Here is a 6,105-nt window from a genome sequence, read left to right on the forward strand (position 1 = left end):
ACTGTGCAAAAGTTTTAGGCAGGTGTGAAAAAATTCTGTAAAGTAAGAATTTATCAATTAACAAAATGCAAAGTAAGTGAACAGAAGAAAAATATAACATCAAATCAATATTTGGTGTGACCACCCTTTGCCTTCAAAATAGCATCAATTCTTCTAGGTACACTTGCACACAGTTTTTGAAGGAACTGCACACAGTTTTTGAAGGCCCTAACATCTTGGAGAACTAACCACAGTTCTTCTGTGGATTTAGGCAGCCTCAGGTGCTTTTCTCTCTTCATGTAATACCAGACAGACTATGATGTTGAGATCAGGGCTCTGTGGTGGCCATACCATCACCTCAAGGACTCCTTGTTCTTCTTTACCCTGAAGATAGTTCTTAATGACTTTCGCTGTATGTTTGGGGTCGTTGTCATGCTGCAGAATAAATTTGGGGCCAATCAGATGCCTCCCTGATGGTATTGCATGATGGATACGTATCTGCCTGTACTTCTCAGCATTGAGGAGACCATTAATTCTGACCATATCCCCAACTCCATTTCCAGAAAAGCAGCCCCAAACTTGCAAGGAACCTCCATCATGCTTCACTGTTGCCTGCAGACACTCATTCATGAACCGCTCTCCAGCCCCTCGGCGAACAAACTGCGTTCTGCTACAGCCAAATATTTAACATTTTGACTCATCAGTCCAGAGCACCTGCTGCCATTTTTCTGCACCCCAGTTCCTGTGTTTTCATGCATAGTTGAGTGGCTTGGCCTTGTTTCCACGTCGGAGGTATGGCTTTTTGGGTGTAAGTCTTCCATGAAGGCCACTTCTGACCAGAATTCTTCGGACAGTAGATGTGTATACCAGGGTCCCACTGATTTCTGCCAATTCTGAGCTGATGGCACTGCTGGACATCTTCCGATTGCGAAGGGAAGTAAGCATGATGTGTCTTTCATCTGCTGCAGTAGGTTTCCTTGGCCGACCACTGCGTCTACGGTCCTCAACATTGCCCGTTTCTTTGTGCTTCTTCAAACGAGCTTGGGCAGCACATCTGGAAACCCCTGTCTGCCTTGAAATTTCTGCCTGGGAGAGACCTTGCTGATGCAGTATAACTACCTCGTGTCTTGTTGCTGTGCTCAGTCTTGCCATGGTGTATGATTTTTGACAGTAAACTGCAGAGGGGGGGACTTGACTTGGACTCGAGTCAGACTCGAGTCACAAATATGATGACTTTGCAACTCGACTTTGACTTTAACACCAATGACTCGTGACTTAACTTGGACTTGAGCCTTTTGACTCGAACTGACTTGATACCCTCCTCAAGCCCAAATATAAAAAATTATGCTATTAAAAAAAGTGTGCAGCGCATCAACTCTTAATTTAACGGATTACAGTTTGAATCGGACAGCAGCCAATCAAATCGTGCCAGCAGAGAAAAAGTTGTGCGTGGCAGTGCAGAGGAACGTCGGCGAGTGAATTCAGATGGAGCCCTTGGAAAGATGATACCCAAAATTATTATTTTCGGATATAAAGACTACGCTGTATCAACAAAAAACAGATTGCAACTTGCAAAACATGAGGGAAGAAATTGACAGACGGAGGCGCAACAACTTCCAACTTTGTTCGACATTTGAAGCTGCACAAAGAACGGTAAGTCGTGGCTAATATAGCCGACAGCTATATCATTCATAACTTTGCCAGTGTAGCATGTTGGCTAACATAACGTTAACATAACGTTAAATCAATGAGCCTCCACACAATCAGTCAGTGCGGGAACGTGATCATTGCACCCAAGATTGAGCTACAACTGGCTAGGCAGTTGGTAGCCTAAATCCTGCCTGATGTTACTGCTGTTCCTAAAGCCATTGACATATGTTAGCCTACTGTGTGTGTGTGTGTGTGTGTGTGTGTGTGTGTGTGTGTGTGTGTGTGTGTGTGTGTGTGTGTGTGTGTGTGTGTGTGTGTGTGTGTGTGTGTGTGTGTGTGTGTGTGTGTGTGTGTGTGTGTGTGTGTGTGTGTGTGTGTGTTAAGGTTGGGCGATAGTGTACAAGCCTACATCGCCCGATTGCGATCCTCGATAGTCGCTCGCTATTGGGTGGGGGTCTTTCTTATGGCTACCCATGTATTTCCATGGAAATATAAAGTTTATTTGGAAAGTAATAAATATATTTTTTAAAGCATTCATGATTTGTGTAAATGTAATATGCCAACTATTACTCTTGTTAAAAATATGAAATGGTATAACATTTGGTGAAGAGGACATTATGACTCAAAGTTTAGGACTTGACTTGATACTTGTCGGTCTTGACTTGAGACTTGACTGGGACTTGCATGTCTTGACTTGGGACTTGACTTGGGACTTGAGTGCTAAGACTTGAGACTTACTTGTGACTTGTAAAACAATGACTTGGTCCCACCTCTGGTAAACTGTCTTCAGCAACCACACCTTGTTAGCTGAGTTTGGCTGTTCCTCACTCAGTTGTATTCCTCCTACACAGCTTTTTCTGTTTCAGTTAATGATTGTGTTTCAACCTACATATTGAATTGATGATCATTAGCACATGTTTGGTATAATAGTTTAATCATACACCTGACTATATGCCTACAAAATCCCTGACTTTGTGCAAGTGTGCCTACAAGAATTGATACTGTTTTGAAGGCAAAGGGTGGTCACACCAAATATGGATTTGATTTTTCTTCTGTTCACTCACTTTGCATTTAGTTAATTTATATATCTATTAACATGTCATGTCTATTTTTGAAAGTATTCTTACTTTACAGCCTTTTTTCATACCAGCCTAAAACCTTTGCACAGTACTGTATTTCAAATTCACCTTTAAAGGAGTAACATAGAAAATAGTGAAAATAAAGAAAAACCCTTGAATGAGTAGGTGTGTCCAAACTTTTGACTGGCACTGTATATAAATATATTATTTATATTAAAATATTAATTTAATACTCTCTAAAAAGAAAAGGTTCCTGGAGTATCCTTTAGGGGTTCTTCAAAATGAAATTGGGGGAACCTGTAATGATGTACACTGAAAGTCGGAAAGCAAGTTCAGGGAGTGAATACATTAAATAAATAAAAGAACAAAACAAGAAACACGAACAGCGCACCGACCTAGAACAGGAACAATGACGACTGGGGAAGAAACCAAAGGGAGTGACATATAATGGGCAGGTAATCAAGGAGGTGATCAAGGAGGTGATGTCATTATGTGCCTAACGCTGGTGACAAGTGTGCGCCCTAACGAGCAGCCTGGTGACCTAGAGGCCGGAGAGGGAGCACACGTGACAGAACCCCTGTAACTTCTTCAAAGAACCGCTTTTAATGGATCCTCTAAGAACCTTTTGAAGAACATTCTGTGGTAATATTTTTAGCTACCCCCTCCCCTATTATTTTTAATAATAATAATATGCATAACAATAACACCATATTTTAGTTGTCAGTGTTTATTATGATTTTACTGACAAAGCAGAATTTAAAAATCTAAATATGAGGTAAACTCCAAGCAGAGCCCCAATTATAATGGGTATGTTTTCTGGTGTGTTGATGTTCTCCGGATCCATAGCCAGAATGATTTTGCAGAGCATGGTGATCAAACAGGTTTCCTATTATATTCATCAGAGGTGTAGGGAGTGTGAAGTCTGTGAATCCAAAAATGTTTAATTATACAGATGATGAACAAAACATGCACATGATGGTATTCATATCTTGTTTTTTGAGGTAAATGTGAATGAAAAAAATGTGTTTTGTAATGGTTTTCATACACATACCTTGTCCATAATGTAGGGGCCTATGGGAGGTAAGGATGCAGGATGGTAAATGTGATCTGCATAAACATACCAATACCAATTATATGCCTCCTTGTCTGTATACCTGCAGACACAGAGACAAAAGTGAGCAGTTCAGTCATTTGATAGCCTACATATTCTTACCTCTTTGTTGATTGAAATCCATTGAATTGTGTCCATTTTCTGGGACAAACCTTACCTTAAATTGAGGAGATCTTTAAAGTGCTTGCACCTGCTGTCCTTTCAAAATAAAATCCAAATGTTTCAGTTGGGCAGTTAGGTTCCTGCAAGAACACTCACCAACTAAGGAGGCTCCTCGGTGAACCCCACCTCCTATGGAGTTCTTGGAAGAACCTTTTGAGGGCAATTTTCAGTGCCAAGAACCCTGAGGTTCTTCAAAGAACTTTGAGGATCTTAGAAGAACCCTTGTTGAACCCCTAAGGTTTTGTGTACAGTGGACACCTAAGCCTATAGGCCTATGCATGCAATGCTCTGATACATTTAGAGCTCAAATCTCTTGACAGCTGAACTGTGAGGTGGACAATTATTATTTTAGGAAAGCAGCCTAAAATATGTTATAGCTGTTTTTAACGACACGTAAATGTGGCTCATTTGGCCAACATCCCTAGTGTATTGATGGCGCTCGCTGTGCCAGGTCGGATCTGAATGTATATGGACGTCTGTTAAATTTCTCATGTTGTCCCGGCGCCAAATTTTCCTAATGAAAACTCTGAAATAGCATATTGCTTTTATGAAGATTTTCGAACATTCGCATGAAAATCTGTCACCAAATGGATGGAAACCTAGCTATAGACACACTGAAGACTCTGGCAAGTGCACTAGTCCAGTATCACTTGAATTATGCCTTCACAAAATGGTTTACCAGCAGCCCCAAACATCTAAAGAGATATGCTACCAGCCAAACAAGCCTGTAAGAACTCCCCGCTCATATTCATCTGGAGGTTGAGGATTTTTTCGTCTCCATCTCTGTAATGCGTCTGTATCTATGTAATTATATATGTATTTACAGTTTGAGTCAGAAGTTCACATACACCTTAGCCAAATACATTTAAACTCAGTTTTTCACAATTCCTGACATTTAATCCTAGTAAAAATTCCCTGTTTTAGGTCAGTTACGATCACCACTTTATTTTAAGAATGTGAAATGTCAGAATGATAGTAGAGAGAATGATTTAATTCAGCTTTTGTTTCTTTCATCACATTCCCAGTGGGTCAGAAGTTTACATACACTCAATTGGTATTTGGTAGTGTAACAGTATAGCATCCCTCCCGCTCCTACCTGGGCTCGAACCAGGGACCCTCTGCACACAGACAACAGTCGCCCTCGAAGCATCGTTACCCATCGTTCCAGAGAAGCCACAGCCTTTGCAGAAGGGGAACAACTACTTCAAGGTCTCAGAGTGAGTGACGTCACCGATTGAAATGCTATTAGCGCGCACCCCGCTAACTAGCTAGCCATTTCACATTGGTTACAGTAGCACTGCCTTTAAATTGTTTAACTTTGGTCAAATGTTTCGGGTAGCCTTCCACAAGCTTCCCACAATAAGTTGGGTGGATTTTGGCCCATTCCTCCTGACAGAGCTGGTGTAACTGAGTCACGTTTGTTGGCCTCCTTATTCGCACACTTTTTTTTCAGTTCTGCCAACACATTTTCTACAGGATTGAGGTCAGGGCTTTGTGATGGTCACTCCAATACCTTGACTTTGTTGTCCTTAAGCCATTTTGCCACAACTTTGGTCATTGGTCATTGTCCATTTGGAAGACCCATTTGCGACCAAGCTTTAACTTCCTGACTGATGTCTTGAGATGTTGCTTCAATATATCCAAATAATTTTCCTTCTGATGATGCCATCTAGTTTGTGAAGTGCACCAGTCCCTCCTGCAGCATTGCACCCCCACAACATGATGCTGCCACCCCTGTCCTTCACGGTTGGGATGGTGTTCTTCGGCTTGCAAGCCTCCCCCTTTTTCCTCCAAACATAACAATGATCATGATGGCAAAACAGTTCTATTTTTGTTTCATCAGACCAGAGGACATTTCTCCAAAAAGTACGATCTTTGTCCCCATGTGCAGTTGCAAACCGTAGGCTGGCTTTTTTGGGGCGGTTATGGAGCAGTGGCTTCTTCCTTGCTGAGCGGCCTTTCAGGTTATGTCGATATAGGACTCGTTTTACTGTGGATATAGATCATTTTGTACCCGTTTCCTCCAGCATCTTCACAAGGTCCTTTGCTGTTGTTCTGGGATTGATTCGCACTTTTTGCATCAAAGTACATTCATCTCTAGGAGACAGAGCACGTCTCCTTCCT

The sequence above is a fragment of the Salvelinus alpinus genome, chromosome 10 (genome assembly GCF_045679555.1).
Source record: "Salvelinus alpinus chromosome 10, SLU_Salpinus.1, whole genome shotgun sequence".
NCBI classification, from domain to species: Eukaryota; Metazoa; Chordata; class Actinopteri; order Salmoniformes; family Salmonidae; genus Salvelinus; species Salvelinus alpinus.